Genomic DNA, 18,364 nt, shown 5'->3' on the forward strand with positions numbered 1-18,364 from the left:
GAGGAGAGTGTGTTCCCATGATGGTTTAATATACACGGGACATGTCACCAGGTGAACAGTATAAGTGAGGAGAGTGTGTTCCCCTGATGGTTTAATATTCACAGGACATGTTACCTGGTGAAGAGTATAAGTGAGGAGAGTGTGTTCCCCTGATGGATTAATATACACAGGACATGTTACCTGGTGAAACGGATAAGTGAGGAGAGTGTGTTCCCCTGATGGTTTAATATACACGGGACATGTCACTAGGTGAAAAGTATAAGTGAAGAGAGTGTGTTGCCATGATGGTTTAATATACACGGGACATGTTACCAGGTGAACATTATAAGTGAGGAGAGTGTGTTCCGCTGATTGTTTAATGGTCACGGGACATGTTACCAGGTGAACAGGATAAGTGAGGAGAGTGTGTTCCCCTGATTGTTTAATGCACACGGGTCACGTCACCAGGTGAACAGTATAAGTGAGGAGAGTGTGTTCCCCTGATTGTTTAACGCACACTTGACATGTCACCAGGTGAACAGAATAAGTGAGGAGAGTGTGTTCCCCTGATTGTTTAATATACAGGGGACCTGTTACCAGTTGAACAGTATAAGTGAGGAGAGTGTGTTCCCCTGATTGTTTAATGCTCACAGCACATGTTACCAGGTGAACGGTATCAGTGAGGAGAGTGTGTTCCCCTGATTGTTTAATGCACACGGGACATGTCACCAGGTGAACAGAATAAGTGAGGAGAGTGTGTTCCCCTGATTGTTTAATGCACACGGGACATGTTACCAGGGGAAATCTATAAGTGAGGAGACTGAGTTCCCATGATGGTTTAACTTACACAGGACATGTTCCCAGGTGAACAGTATAAGTGAGGAGAGGGTGTTCCACTGATGGTTTAATATACGTGGGACATGTCATCAGGTGAACAGTATAAGTGAGGAGAGTGTGTTCCCATGATGGTTTAATATAGACGGGACATGTCACCAGGTGAACAGTATAAGTGAGGAGAGTGTGTTCCCCTGATGGCTTAATATGCACGGGTCATGTTACCAGGTGTACAGTATAAGTGAGGAGAGTGAGTTCCCCTGATTGTTTAATATACACGAGACATGTTACCCGGTGAACAGTATATGTGAGGAGAGTGTGTTCCCCTGATTGTTTAATGCACACCGGTCACATCACCAGAAGTACAGTATAAGTGAGGAGAGTGTGTTCCCCTGATTGTTTAATACGCACGGGACATGTTACCAGATGAACAGTATAAGTGAGGAGAGTGTGTTCCCCTGATTGTTTAATACGCACGGGACATGTCACCAGTTGAACAGTATAAGTGAGGAGAGTGTGTTCCCCTGATGGTTTAATATACACAGGACATGTTACCAGGTGAACAGTATAGTGAGGAGAGTGTGTTCCCCTGATTGTTTAATACACACGGGACATGTTACCAGGTGAACAGAATAGTGAGGAGAGTGTTTTCCCCTGATTGTTTAATGCGCACGGGACATGTTACCAGGTGAAAAGTATAAGTGAGGAGAGTGTGTTCCCCTGATTGTTTAATGCACACGGGACACGTCACCAGGTGAACAGTAGAAGTGAGGAGACTCTGTTCCCCTGTTTGTTTAATACGCACGGGACATGCCACCAGGTGAACATTACAAGTGAGGAGAGTGTGTTCCCCTGATTGTTTAATGCAAACGGGACACGTCACCAGGTGAAAAGTATAATTGTGGAGAGTGTGTTCCCCTGATTGTTTAATATACACGGGACATGTTACCAGGTGAACAGTATAAGTGAGGAGAGTGTGTTCCCCTGATGGTTTAATACACACGGGACATGTTACCAGGTGAACAGTATAAGTGAGGAGAGTTTGTTCCCTGATGGTTTAATATACACGGGACATGTTACCAGGTGAACAGTATAAGTGAGGAGAGTGTGTTCCCCTGATAGTTTAATATGCACGGGACATGTTACCAGATGAACAGTATAAGTGAGGAGAGTGTGTTCCCCTGATTGTTTAATACGCACGGGACATGTTACCAGATGAACAGTATAAGTGAGGAGAGGGTGTTCCCCTGATTGTTTAATACACACGGGACATGTCACCAGGTGAACAGAATAAGTGATGAGAGTGTGTTCCCCTGATTGTTTAATGCACACGGGATATGTTACCAGTTGAAATCTATAAGTGAGGAGAGTGAGTTCCCATGATGGTTTAACTTGCACGGGACATGTTACCAGGTGAACAGTATAAGTGAGGAGAGTGTGTTCCCATGATGGTTTAATATACACGGGACATGTCACCAGGTGAACAGTATAAGTGAGGAGAGTGTGTTCCCCTGATGGTTTAATATTCACAGGACATGTTACCTGGTGAAGAGTATAAGTGAGGAGAGTGTGTTCCCCTGATGGATTAATATACACAGGACATGTTACCTGGTGAAACGGATAAGTGAGGAGAGTGTGTTCCCCTGATGGTTTAATATACACGGGACATGTCACTAGGTGAAAAGTATAAGTGAAAAGAGTGTGTTGCCATGATGGTTTAATATACACGGGACATGTTACCAGGTGAACATTATAAGTGAGGAGAGTGTGTTCCGCTGATTGTTTAATGGTCACGGGACATGTTACCAGGTGAACAGGATAAGTGAGGAGAGTGTGTTCCCCTGATTGTTTAATGCACACGGGTCACGTCACCAGGTGAACAGTATAAGTGAGGAGAGTGTGTTCCCCTGATTGTTTAACGCACACTTGACATGTCACCAGGTGAACAGAATAAGTGAGGAGAGTGTGTTCCCCTGATTGTTTAATATACAGGGGACCTGTTACCAGTTGAACAGTATAAGTGAGGAGAGTGTGTTCCCCTGATTGTTTAATGCTCACAGCACATGTTACCAGGTGAACGGTATCAGTGAGGAGAGTGTGTTCCCCTGATTGTTTAATGCACACGGGACATGTCACCAGGTGAACAGAATAAGTGAGGAGAGTGTGTTCCCCTGATTGTTTAATGCACACGGGACATGTTACCAGGGGAAATCTATAAGTGAGGAGACTGAGTTCCCATGATGGTTTAACTTACACAGGACATGTTCCCAGGTGAACAGTATAAGTGAGAAGAGGGTGTTCCACTGATGGTTTAATATACGTGGGACATGTCATCAGGTGAACAGTATAAGTGAGGAGAGTGTGTTCCCATGATGGTTTAATATAGACGGGACATGTCACCAGGTGAACAGTATAAGTGAGGAGAGTGTGTTCCCCTGATGGCTTAATATGCACGGGTCATGTTACCAGGTGTACAGTATAAGTGAGGAGAGTGAGTTCCCCTGATTGTTTAATATACACGAGACATGTTACCCGGTGAACAGTATATGTGAGGAGAGTGTGTTCCCCTGATTGTTTAATGCACACCGGTCACATCACCAGAAGTACAGTATAAGAGAGGAGAGTGTGTTCCCCTGATCGTTTAATAAGCACGGGACATGTTACCAGGTGAACAGTATAAGTGAGGAGAGTGTGTTCCCCTGATTGTTTAATACGCACGGGACATGTTACCAGATGAACAGTATAAGTGAGGAGAGTGTGTTCCCCTGATTGTTTAATACGCACGGAACATGTCACCAGGTGAACAGTATAAGTGAGGAGAGTGTGTTCCCCTGATGGTTTAATATACACAGGACATGTTACCAGGTGAACAGTATAGTGAGGAGAGTGTGTTCCCCTGATTGTTTAATACACACGGGACATGTTACCAGGTGAACAGTATAAGTGAGGAGAGTGTGTTCCCCTGATGGTTTAATACACACGGGACATGTTACCAGGTGAACAGTATAAGTGAGGAGAGTGTGTTCCCTGATGGTTTAATATACACGGGACATGTTACCAGGTGAACAGTATAAGTGAGGAGAGTGTGTTCCCCTGATTGTTTAATACGCACGGGACATGTTACCAGATGAACAGTATAAGTGAGGAGAGGGTGTTCCGCTGATTGTTTAATACACACGGGACATGTCACCAGGTGAACAGAATAAGTGATGAGAGTGTGCTCCCCTGATTGTTTAATGCACACGGGATATGTTACCAGTTGAAATCTATAAGTGAGGAGAGTGAGTTCCCATGATGGTTTAACTTGCACGGGACATGTTACCAGGTGAACAGTATAAGTGAGGAGTGTGTGTTCCCATGATGGTTTAATATACACGGGACATGTCACCAGGTGAACAGTATAAGTGAGGAGAGTGTGTTCCCCTGATGGCTTAATATTCACAGGACATGTTACCTGGTGAAGAGTATAAGTGAGGAGAGTGTGTTCCCCTGGTGGTTTAATATTCACAGGACATGTTACCTGGTGAAACGGATAAGTGAGGAGAGTGTGTTCCCCTGATGGTTTAATATACACGGGACATGTCACTAGGTGAAAAGTATAAGTGAAGAGAGTGTGTTGCCATGATGGTTTAATATACACGGGACATGTTACCAGGTGAACAGTATAAGTGAGGAGAGTGTGTTCCGCTGATTGTTTAATGGTCACGGGACATGTTACCAGGTGAACAGGATAAGTGAGGAGAGTGTGTTCCCCTGATTGTTTAATGCACACGGGTCACGTCACCAGGTGAACAGTATAAGTGAGGAGAGTGTGTTCCCCTGATTGTTTAACGCACACTTGACATGTCACCAGGTGAACAGAATAAGTGAGGAGAGTGTGTTCCCCTGATTGTTTAATATACAGGGGACCTGTTACCAGTTGAACAGTATAAGTGAGGAGAGTGTGTTCCCCTGATTGTTTAATACACACGGGACATGTTACCAGGTGAACAGTATAAGTGAGGAGTGTGTGTTCCCTGATGGTTTAATATACACGGGACATGTTACCAGATGAACAGTATAAGTGAGGACAGTGAGTTCCCCTGATTGTTTAATACACACGAGACATGTCACCAGCTGAACAGTATAAGTGAGGAGAGTGTGTTCCCCTGATTGTTTAATACACACGGGACATGTTACCAGGTGAACAGTATCAGTGAGGAGAGTGTGTTCCCTGATGGTTTAATATACACGGGACATGTTACCAGGTGAACAGTATAAGTGAGGAGAGTATGTTCCCCTGATAGTTTAATATGCACGGGACATGTTACCAGATGAACAGTATAAGTGAGGAGAGTGTGTTCCCCTGATTGTTTAATACGCACGGGACATGTTACCAGATGAACAGTATAAGTGAGGAGAGGGTGTTCCACTGATTGTTTAATACACACGAGACATGTCACCAGCTGAACAGTATAAGTGAGGAGAGTGTGTTCCCCTGATTGTTTAATACACACGGGACATGTTACCAGGTGAACAGTATCAGTGAGGAGAGTGTGTTCCCTGATGGTTTAATATACACGGGACATGTTACCAGGTGAACAGTATAAGTGAGGAGAGTGTGTTCCCCTGATAGTTTAATATGCACGGGACATGTTACCAGATGAACAGTATAAGTGAGGAGAGTGTGTTCCCATGATGGTTTAATATGCACGGGACATGTCACCAGGTGAACAGTATAAGTGAGGAGAGTGTGTTCCCCTGATGGTTTAATATTCACAGGACATGTTACCTGGTGAAGAGTATAAGTGAGGAGAGTGTGTTCCCCTGATGGTTTAATATTCACAGGACATGTTACCTGGTGAAGAGTATAAGTGAGGAGAGTGTGTTCCCCTGATGGTTTAATATACACGGGACATGTCACTAGGTGAAAAGTATAAGTGAAGAGAGTGTGTTCCCCTGATGGTTTAATATACACGGGACATGTTACCAGGTGAACAGTATAAGTGAGGAGAGTGTGTTCCGCTGATTGTTTAATGGTCACGGGACATGTTACCAGGTGAACAGGATAAGTGAGGAGAGTGTGTTCCCCTGATTGTTTAATGCACACGGTTCACGTCACCAGGTGAACAGTATAAGTGAGGAGAGTGTGTTCCCCTGATTGTTTAACGCACACTTGTCATGTCACCAGGTGAACAGAATAGGTGAGGAGAGTGTTTTCCCCTGACTGTTTAATATACAGGGGACCTGTTACCAGTTGAACAGTATAAGTGAGGAGAGTGTGTTCCCCTGATTGTTTAATGCTCACAGGACATGTTACCAGGTGAACAGTATAAGTGAGGAGAGTGTGTTCCCCTGATTGTTTAATGCACACGGGACATGTCACCAGGTGAACAGAATAAGTGAGGAGAGTGTGTTCCCCTGATTGTTTAATGCACACGGGACATGTTACCAGGGGAAATCTATAAGTAAGGAGACTGAGTTCCCATGATGCTTTAACTTACACGGGACATGTTCCCAGGTGAACAGTATAAGTGAGGAGAGGGTGTTCCACTGATGGTTTAATATAGACGGGACATGTCACCAGCTGAACAGTATAAGTGAGGAGAGTGTGTTCCCCTGATGGCTTAATATGCACGGGTCATGTTACCAGGTGAACAGTATAAGTGAGGAGAGTGAGTTCCCCTGATTGTTTAATATACACGAGACATGTTACCAGGTGAACAGTATATGTGAGGAGAGTGTGTTCCCCTGATTGTTCAATGCACACCGGTCACATCACCAGAAGTACAGTATAAGAGAGGAGAGTGTGTTCCCCTGATCGTTTAATACGCACGGGACACGTTACCAGATGAACAGTATAAGTGAGGAGAGTGTGTTCCCCTGATTGTTTAATACGCACGGGACATGTCACCAGGTGAACAGTATAAGTGAGGAGAGTGTGTTCCCCTGATGGTTTAATATACACAGGACATGTTACCAGGTGAACAGTATAGTGAGGAGAGTGTGTTCCCCTGATTGTTTAATACACACGGGACATGTTACCAGGTGAACAGAATAGTGAGGAGAGTGTTTTCCCCTGATTGTTTAATGCACACGGGACACGTCACCAGGTGAACAGTATAAGTGAGGAGACTCTGTTCCCCTGTTTGTTTAATACGCACGGGACATGCCACCAGGTGAACATTACAAGTGAGGAGAGTGTGTTCCCCTGATTGTTTAATGCAAACGGGACACGTCACCAGGTGAACAGTATAATTGTGGAGATTGTGTTCCCCTGATTGTTTAATACACACGGGACATGTCACCAGGTGAACAGTATAAGTGAGGAGAGTGTGTTCCCCTGATTGTTTAATACACACGGGACATGTTACCAGGTGAACAGTATAAGTGAGGAGAGTGTGTTCCCCTGATGGTTTAATATACACGGGACATGTTACCAGGTGAACAGTATAAGTGAGGAGAGTGTGTTCCCCTGATAGTTTAATACGCACGGGACATGTTACCAGATGAACAGTATAAGTCAGGAGAGTGTGTTCCCCTGATTGTTTAATACGCACGGGACATGTCACCAGGTGAACAGTATAAGTGAGGAGAGTGTGTTCCCCTGATGGTTTAATATACACAGGACATGTTACCAGGTGAACAGTATAGTGAGGAGAGTGTGTTCCCCTGATTGTTTAATATACACGGGACATGTTACCAGGTGAACAGAATAGTGAGGAGAGTGTTTTCCCCTGATTGTTTAATGCGCACGGGACATGTTACCAGGTGAAAAGTATAAGTGAGCAGAGTCTGTTCCCCTGATTGTTTAATGCACACGGGATATGTTACCAGATGAAATCTATAAGTGAGGAGAGTGAGTTCCCATGATGGTTTAATTTGCACGGGACATGTCAACAGGTGAACAGTATAAGTGAGGAGAGTGTGTTCCACTGATGGTTTAATATACGCGGGACATGTCACCAGGTGAACAGTATAAGTGAGCAGAGTGTGTTCCCCTGATGGTTAAATATACACGGGACATGTCACTAGGTGAAAAGTATAAGTGAAGAGAGTGTGTTCCCCAGATGGCTTAATATGCACGGGACATGTTACCAGGTGAACAGTATAAGTGAGGAGAGTGAGTTCCCCTGATGTTTTAATATACACGAGACATGTTAACAGGTGAACAGTATATGTGAGGAGAGTGTGTTTCCCTGATTGTTTAATATACACAGGACATGTTGCCAGGTGAACAGTATAAGTGAGGAGAGTGTGTTCCCCTGATTGTTTAATGCACACAGGACATGTTGCCAGGTGAACAGTATAAGTGAGGAGAGTGTGTTCCCATGATTGTTTAATACACACGGGACATGTGACCAGGTGAACAGAATAGTGAGGAGAGTGATTTCCCCTGATGGTTTAATGTGCACGGGACATGTTACCAGGTGAACAGTATAAGTGAGGAGAGTGTGTTGCCCTGATGGTTTAATACACACGGGACATGTTACCAGGTGAACAGTATTAGTGAGAAGAGTGTGTTCCCCTGATGGTTTAATATACACGGGACATGTTACCAGGTGAACAGTATAAGTGAGGAGAGTGTGTTCACCTAATGGTTTAATACACACGGGTCACATCACCAGAAGAACAGTATAAGAGAGGAGAGTGTGTTCCCCTGATTTTTTAATGCACACGGGACATGTTACCAGGTGAACAGCAGAAGTGAGGAGAGTGTGTACCCCTGATGGTTTCATATACATGGGACATGTTAACAGGTGAACAGTATAAGTGAAGAGCGATGGTTCCCCTGATGGTTTAATATACACAATACATGTTACCAGGTGAACAGTATAAGTGAGGAGAGTGTGTTCCCCTGATTGTTTAATACACACGGGTCATGTTACCAGGTGAACAGAATAGTGAGGAGAGTGTTTTCCCCTGATTGTTTAATGCACACGGGACACGTCACCAGGTGAACAGTATAAGTGAGGAGAGTGTGTTGCCCTGATTGTTTAATACGCACGGGACATGTTACCAGATGAACAGTATAAGTGAGGAGAGTGTGTTCCCCTGATTGTTTAATACGCACGGGACATGTTACCAGATGAACAGTATAAGTGAGGAGAGTGTGTTCCCCTGATTGTTTAATACGCACGGGACATGTTACCAGGTGAGCAGTATAGTGAGGAGACTGTGTTCCACTGATTGTTTAATACACACGGGACATGTTACCAGGTGAACAGAATAGTGAGGAGAGTGTTTTCCCCTGATTGTTTAATGCGCACGGGACATGTTACCAGGTGAAAAGTATAAGTGAGGAGAGTGTGTTCCCCTGATTGTTTAATGCACACGGGACACGTCACCAGGTGAACAGTATAAGTGAGGAGAGTGTGTTCCCCTGATTGTTTAATGCACACGGGACATGTTACCAGGTGAACAGTATAAGTGAGGAGAGTGTGTTCCCCTGATTGTTTGAATATACACGGGTCATGTTACCAGGTGAACAGAATAGTGAGGAGAGTGTTTTCCCCTGATTGTTTAATGCACACGGGACACGTCACCAGGTGAACAGTATAAGTGAGGAGAGTGTGTTGCCCTGATTGTTTAATACGCACGGGACATGTTACCAGATGAACAGTATAAGTGAGGAGAGTGTGTTCCCCTGATTGTTTAATGCACACGGGACACGTCACCAGTTGAACAGTATAAGTGAGGAGAGTGTGTTCCCCTGATTGTTTAATGCACACGGGACATGTTACCAGGTGAACAGTATAAGTGAGGAGAGTGAGTTCCCCTGATTGTTTAATGCACACGGGACATGTTACCAGGTGAACAGTATAAGTGAGGAGAGAGTGTTGCCTGATGGTTTAATATACACAGGACATGTTACCAGGTGAACAGTATAAGAAAGGAGAGTGTGTTTCCCTGATGGTTTTATATACACGGGACATGTTACCAGATGAACAGTGTAAGTGAGGAGATTGTGTTCCCCTGATGGTTTAATATACACGGGACATGTTACCAGGTGAACAGTATAAGTGAAGAGAGTGTGTTCCCCTGATTGTTTAATACACACGGGACATGTTACCAGGTGAACAGTATAAGTGAGGAGAGAGTGTTGCCTGATTGTTTAATACACACGGGACATGTTACCAGGTGAACATTATAAGTGAGGAGAGAGTGTTCCCCTGATGGTTTAATACACACGGGACATGTTACCAGGTGAACAGTATAAGTGATGAGAGTGTGTTCCCCTGATTGTTTAATGCACACGGTTCACGTCACCAGGTGAACTTTATAAGTGAGGAGAGTGTGTTCCCCTGATTGTTTTATACACACGGGACATGTCGACAGGTGAACACTATAAGTGAGGAGAGTGTGTTCCCCTGATTGTTTAATACACACAGGACATGTCACCAGGTGAACAGGAAAAGTGACGAGAGTGTGTTCCCCTGATTGATTAACACGCACGGGACATGTTACCAGGTGAACAGTATAAGTGAGGAGAGTGTGTTCCCCTGATTGTTAAATGCACACGGGACATGTCGCCAGGTGAACACTATAAGTGAGGAGAGTGTGTTCCCCTGATTGTTTAATACACACAGGACATGTCACCAGGTGAACAGGAAAAGTGAGGAGAGTGTGTTCCCCTGATTGATTAACACGCACGGGTCATTTTACCAGGTGAACAGTATAAGTGAGGAGAGTGAGTTCCCCTGATTTTTTAATATACCCGGGACATGTCACCAGGTGATCAGTATAAGTGAGGAGAGTGTGTTCCCCGAATGGTTTAATGTACACGGGACATTTTACCAGATGAACAGTATAAGTGAGGAGACTGTGTTCCCCTGATGGTTTAATATACACGGGATATGTTACCAGGTGTACAGTATAAGTGAAGAGAGTGTGTTTCCCTGATTGTTTAATACACACGGGACATGTTACCTGGTGAACAGTATAAAGAGGAGAGTGTGTTCCCCTGATTGTTTAATACACACAGGACATGTTACCAGGTGAACAGTATAAGTTAGGAGAGTGTGTTCCCCTGATTGTTTAATACACAGAGGACATGTTACCAGGTGAACAGAATAAGTGAGAAGACTGTGTTCCCCTGATTGTTTAATGCACACGGGACATGTCACCAGTTGAACAGTATAAGTGAGGATAGGGCTTTCCACTGATGGTTTAATACACACGGGACATGTTACCAGGTGAACAGTATAAGTGAGGAGAGTGTGTTCCCCTGATGGTTTAATACTCACGGGACATGTCACCAGGTGAACAGTATAAGTGAGGAGAGTGTGTTCCCCTGATGGTTTAAAACACACGACATGTCAACAGGTGAACAGCAAAAGTGAAGAGAGTGAGTTCCCCTGATTGTTTAATACGCTCGGGACATGTAACCAAGTGAACAGTATAAGTGAGGAGAGTGTGTTCCCCTGATTGTTTAATACATACGGGACATGATACCAGGTGAACAGTATAAGTGAGGAGAGTGTGTTCCCCTGATTGTTTAATATACACGTGACATGTCACCAGGTGAACAGTATAAGTGAGGAGAGTTTGTTTCCCTGATGGTTTTATATACACGGGACATGTTACCAGATGAACAGTGTAAGTGAGGAGATTGTGTTCCCCTGATGGTTTAATATACACGGGACATGTTACCAGGTGAACAGTATAAGCGAAGAGAGTGTGTTCCCCTGATTGTTTAATACACACGGGACATGTTACCAGGTGAACAGTATAAGTGAGGAGAGAGTGTTGCCTGATTGTTTAATACACACGGGACATGTTACCAGGTGAACAGTATAAGTGAGGAGAGAGTGTTCCCCTGATGGTTTAATATACACGGGACATGTTACCAGGTGAACAGTATAAGCGAAGAGAGTGTGTTCCCCTGATTGTTTAATACACACGGGACATGTTATCAGGTGAACAGTATAAGTGAGGAGAGAGTGTTGCCTGATTGTTTAATACACACGGGACATGTCACCAGGTGAACAGTATAAGTGAGGAGAGTGTGTTCACCTGATGGTTTAATATACACAGGACATGTTACCAGGTGAACAGTATAAGTGAGGAGAGTGTGTTTCCCTGATGGTTTTATATACACGGGACATGTTACCAGATGAACAGTGTAAGTGAGGAGATTGTGTTCCCCTGATGGTTTAATATACACGGGACATGTTACCAGGTGAACAGTATAAGTGAAGAGAGTGTGTTCCCCTGATTGTTTAATACACACGGGACATGTTACCAGGTGAACAGTATAAGTGAGGAGAGAGTGTTGCCTGATTGTTTAATACACACGGGACATGTTACCAGGTGAACAGTATAAGTGAGGAGAGAGTGTTCCCCTGATGGTTTAATACACACGGGACATGTTACCAGGTGAACAGTATAAGTGATGAGAGTGTGTTCCCCTGATTGTTTAATGCACACGGGTCACGTCACCAGGTGAACTTTATAAGTGAGGAGAGTGTGTTCCCCTGATTGTTTTATACACACGGGACATGTCGCCAGGTGAACACTATAAGTGAGGAGAGTGTGTTCCCCTGATTGTTTAATACACACAGGACATGTCACCAGGTGAACAGGAAAAGTGACGAGAGTGTGTTCCCCTGATTGATTAACACGCACGGGACATGTTACCAGGTGAACAGTATAAGTGAGGAGAGTGTGTTCCCCTGATTGTTTAATGCACACGGGACATGTCGCCAGGTGAACACTATAAGTGAGGAGAGTGTGTTCCCCTGATTGTTTAATACACACAGGACATGTCACCAGGTGAACAGGAAAAGTGAGGAGAGTGTGTTCCCCTGATTGATTAACACGCACGGGACATTTTACCAGGTGAACAGTATAAGTGAGGAGAGTGAGTTCCCCTGATTTTTTAATATACCCGGGACATGTCACCAGGTGATCAGTATAAGTGAGGAGAGTGTGTTCCCCGAATGGTTTAATGTACACGGGACATTTTACCAGATGAACAGTATAAGTGAGGAGACTGTGTTCCCCTGATGGTTTAATATACACGGGATATGTTACCAGGTGTACAGTATAAGTGAAGAGAGTGTGTTTCCCTGATTGTTTAATACACACGGGACATGTTACCTGGTGAACAGTATAAGTGAGGAGAGTGTGTTCCCCTGATTGTTTAATACACACAGGACATGTTACCAGGTGAACAGTATAAGTGAGAAGACTGTGTTCCCCTGATTGTTTAATGCACACGGGACATGTCACCAGTTGAACAGTATAAGTGAGGAGAGTGTGTTCCCCTGATGGTTTAATACTCACGGGACATGTCACCAGGTGAACAGTATAAGTGAGGAGAGTGTGTTCCCCTGATGGTTTAAAACACACGACATGTCAACAGGTGAACAGCAAAAGTGAAGAGAGTGAGTTCCCCTGATTGTTTAATACGCTCGGGACATGTAACCAAGTGAACAGTATAAGTGAGGAGAGTGTGTTCCCCTGATTGTTTAATACACACGGGACATGATACCAGGTGAACAGTATAAGTGAGGAGAGTGTGTTCCCCTGATTGTTTAATATACACGTGACATGTCACCAGTTGAACAGTATATGTGAGGAGAGGGCTTTCCCCTGATGGTTTAATATACATGGGACTTGTTACCAGGTGAACAGTATAAGTGAGGAGAGTGTGTTCCCATGATGGTTTAATATACACGGGACATGTCCCCAGGTGAAAAGTATAAGTGAGGAGAGTGTGTTCCCCTGATGGTTTAATATACACGGGACATGTTACCAGGTGAACAGTATAAGTTAGGAGAGTGTTTTCCCCTGATGATTTAATATACATGGGACACGTTCCCAGGTGAACAGTATAAGTGAGGATTATGTTTTCCCCTGATGGTTTAATACACACGGGACATGTTACCAGGTGAACAGTATAAGTGAGGAGAGGGTGTTCCCCTGATGGTTTAATATACACAGGACATGTTACCAGGTGAACAGTATACGTGAGGAGAGTGTGTTCCCCTGATTGTTTAATACACACGGGACATGTTACCAGGTGAACAGTATAAGTGAGGAGAGAGTGTTCCCCTGATGGTTTAATACACACAGGTCTTGTTTCCAGGTGAACAGTATAAGTGAGGAGAGTGTGTTGCCTGATTGTTTAATACACACGGGACATGTTACCAGGTGAACAGTATAAGTGAGGAGAGTGTGTTCCCCTGATTGTTTAATACACACAGGACATGTCACCAGGTGAACAGGAAAAGTGAGGAGAGTGGGTTCCACTGATTGTTTAATAAACACGGGACATGTCACCAGGTGAACAGTATAAGTGAGGAGAGTGTGTTCCCCTGATGGTTTAATATACACAGGACATGTTACCAGGTGAACAGTATAAGTGAGGAGAGTGTGTTTCCCTGATGGTTTTATATACACGGGACATGTTACCAGATGAACAGTGTAAGTGAGGAGATTGTGTTCCCCTGATGGTTTAATATACACGGGACATGTTACCAGGTGAACAGTATAAGCGAAGAGAGTGTGTTCCCCTGATTGTTTAATACACACGGGACATGTTACCAGGTGAACAGTATAAGTGAGGAGAGAGTGTTGCCTGATTGTTTAATACACACGGGACATGTTACCAGGTGAACAGTATAAGTGAGGAGAGAGTGTTCCCCTGATGGTTTAATATACACGGGACATGTTACCAGGTGAACAGTATAAGCGAAGAGAGTGTGTTCCCCTGATTGTTTAATACACACAGGACATGTTACCAGGTGAACAGTATAAGTGAGGAGAGAGTGTTCCCCTGATGGTTTAATACACACGGGTCTTGTTTCCAGGTGAACAGTATAAGTGAGGAGAGTGTGTTGCCTGATTGTTTAATACACACGGGACATGTTACCAGGTGAACAGTATAAGTGAGGAGAGAGTGTTCCCCTGATGGTTTAATACACACGGGACATGTTACCAGGTGAACAGTATAAGTGAGGAGAGTGTGTTCCCCTGATTGTTTAATATACCCGGGACATGTCACCAGGTGATCAGTATAAGTGAGGAGAGTGTGTTCCCCTGATGGTTTAATATACACGGGACATGTTAGCAGGTGAACAGTATAAGTGAGGATTATGTTTTCCCCTGATGATTTAATATACATGGGACACGTTCCCAGGTGAACAGTATAAGTGAGGATTATGTTTTCCCCTGATGGTTTAATACACACGGGACATGTTACCAGGTGAACAGTTTAAGTGAGGAGAGGGTGTTCCCCTGATGGTTTAATATACACAGGACATGTTACCAGGTGAACAGTATACGTGAGGAGAGTGTGTTCCCCTGATTGTTTAATACACACGGGACATGTTACCAGGTGAACAGTATAAGTGAGGAGAGAGTGTTCCCCTGATGGTTTAATACACACGGGTCTTGTTTCCAGGTGAACAGTATAAGTGAGGAGAGTATGTTGCCTGATTGTTTAATACACACGGGACATGTTACCAGGTGAACAGTATAAGTGAGGAGAGAGTGTTCCCCTGATGGTTTAATACACACGGGACATGTTACCAGGTGAACTTTATAAGTGAGGAGAGTGTGTTCCCCTGATTGTTTAATACACACAGGACATGTCACCAGGTGAACAGGAAAAGTGAGGAGAGTGTGTTCCGCTGATTGATTAACACGCACGGGACATGTTACCAGGTGAACAGTATAAGTGAGGAGAGTGTGTTCCCCTGATTGTTTAATACACAGAGGACATGTTACCAGGTGAACAGAATAAGTGAGAAGACTGTGTTCCCCTGATTGTTTAATGCACACGGGACATGTCACCAGTTGAACAGTATAAGTGAGGATCGGGCTTTCCACTGATGGTTTAATACACACGGGACATGTTACCAGGTGAACAGTATAAGTGAGGAGAGTGTGTTCCCCTGATGGTTTAATACTCACGGGACATGTCACCAGGTGAACAGTATAAGTGAGGAGAGTGTGTTCCCCTGATGGTTTAAAACACACGACATGTCAACAGGTGAACAGCAAAAGTGAAGAGAGTGAGTTCCCCTGATTGTTTAATACGCTCGGGACATGTAACCAAGTGAACAGTATAAGTGAGGAGAGTGTGTTCCCCTGATTGTTTAATACACACGGGACATGATACCAGGTGAACAGTATAAGTGAGGAGAGTGTGTTCCCCTGATTGTTTAATATACACGTGACATGTCACCAGTTGAACAGTATATGTGAGGAGAGGGCTTTCCCCTGATGGTTTAATATACATGGGACTTGTTACCAGGTGAACAGTATAAGTGAGGAGAGTGTGTTCCCCTGATGGTTTAATATACACGGGACATGTTACCAGTTGAACAGTATAAGTTAGGAGAGTGTGTTCCCCTGATCGTTTAGTATACACGGGACATGTTGCCAGCTGAACAGTATAAGTGAGGAGAGATTGTTACCCTGACTGTTTAGTACGCACGGGACATGTCACCAGGTGAACAGTATAAGTGAGGAGAGTGTGTTCCCCTGATTGATTAATACGCGCGGGACATGTTACCAGGTGAACAGTATAAGTGAGGAGAGTGTGTTCCCCTGTTGGTTTAATATACACGGGACATGTTACCAGGTGAACAGTATAAGTGAGGAGAGTGTGTTCCCCTGATTGTTTAATATACCCGGGACATGTCACCAGGTGATCAGTATAAGTGAGGAGAGTGTGTTCCCCTGATGGTTTAATATACACGGGACATGTTAGCAGGTGAACAGTATAAGTGAGGATTATGTTTTCCCCTGATGATTTAATATACATGGGACACGTTCCCAGGTGAACAGTATAAGTGAGGATTATCTTTTCCCCTGATGGTTTAATACACACGGGACATGTTACCAGGTGAACAGTATAAGTGAGGAGAGGGTGTTCCCCTGATGGTTTAATATACACAGGACATGTTACCAGGTGAACAGTATACGTGAGGAGAGTGTGTTCCCCTGATTGTTTAATACACACGGGACATGTTACCAGGTGAACAGTATAAGTGAGGAGAGAGTGTTCCCCTGATGGTTTAATACACACGGATCATGTTTCCAGGTGAACAGTATAAGTGAGGAGAGTGTGTTGCCTGATTGTTTAATACACACGGGACATGTTACCAGGTGAACAGTATAAGTGAGGAGAGAGTGTTCCCCTGATGGTTTAATACACACGGGACATGTTACCAGGTGAACTTTATAAGTGAGGAGAGTGTGTTCCCCTGATTGTTTAATACACACAGGACATGCCACCAGGTGAACAGGAAAAGTGAGGAGAGTGTGTTCCGCTGATTGATTAACACGCAAGGGACATGTTACCAGGTGAACAGTATAAGTGAGGAGAGTGTGTTCCCCTGATTGTTTAATCCACACAGGACATGTCACCAGGTGAACAGGAAAAGTGAGGAGAGTGTGTTCCGCTGATTGATTAACACGAACGGGACATGTTACCAGGTGAACAGTATAAGTGAGGAGAGTGTGTTCCCCTGATTGTTTAATGCACACGGGTCACGTCACCAGGTGAACTTTATAAGTGAGGAGAGTGTGTTCCCCTGATTGTTTTATACACACGGGACATGTCGCCAGGTGAACACTATAAGTGAGGAGAGTGTGTTCCCCTGATTGTTTAATACACACAGGACATGTCACCAGGTGAACAGGAAAAGTGAGGAGAGTGTGTTCCCCTGATTGATTAACACGCATGGGACATGTTACCACGTGAACAGTATAAGTGAGGAGAGTGAGTTCCCCTGATTTTTTAACATACCCGGGACATGACACCAGGTGATCAGTATAAGTGAGGAGAGTGTGTTCCCCTGATGGTTTAATATACACGGGACATTTTACCAGATGAACATGATAAGTGAGGAGATTGTGTTCCCCTGATGCTTTAATATACACGGGATATGTTACCAGGTGTACAGTATTAGTGAAGAGAGTGTGTTTCCCTGATTGTTTAATACACACAGGACATGTTACCTGGTGAACAGTATAAGTGAGGAGAGTGTGTTCCCCTGATTGTTTAATACACACAGGACATGTTACCAGGTGAACAGTATAAGTGAGGAGAGTGTGTTCCCCTGATTGTTTAATGCACACGGGACATGTCACCAGTTGAACAGTATAAGTGAGGAGAGGGAATTCCCCTGATGGTTTAATACACACGGGACATGTTACCAGGTGAACAGTATAAGTGAGGAGAGTGTGTTGCCCTGATGGTTTAATACTCACGGGACATGTCACCAGGTGAACAGTATAAGTGAGGAGAGTGTGTTCCCCTGATGGTTTAAAACACACGAAATGTCAACAGGTGAACAGTAAAAGTGAAGAGAGTGAGTTCCCCTGATTGTTTAATACACACGGGACTTGATACCAGGTGAACAGTATAAGTGAGGAGAGTGTGTTCCCCTGATTGTTTAATACACACGTGACATGTCACCAGTTGAACAGTATAAGTGAGGAGAGGGCTTTCCCCTGATGGTTTAATATATATGGGACTTGTTACCAGGTGAACAGTATAAGTGAGGAGAGTGTGTTCCCCTGATGGTTTAATATAAACGGGACATGTTCCCAG

This window comes from Heterodontus francisci, unplaced genomic scaffold (assembly GCF_036365525.1).
Source record: "Heterodontus francisci isolate sHetFra1 unplaced genomic scaffold, sHetFra1.hap1 HAP1_SCAFFOLD_75, whole genome shotgun sequence".
Lineage (NCBI taxonomy): Eukaryota > Metazoa > Chordata > Chondrichthyes > Heterodontiformes > Heterodontidae > Heterodontus > Heterodontus francisci.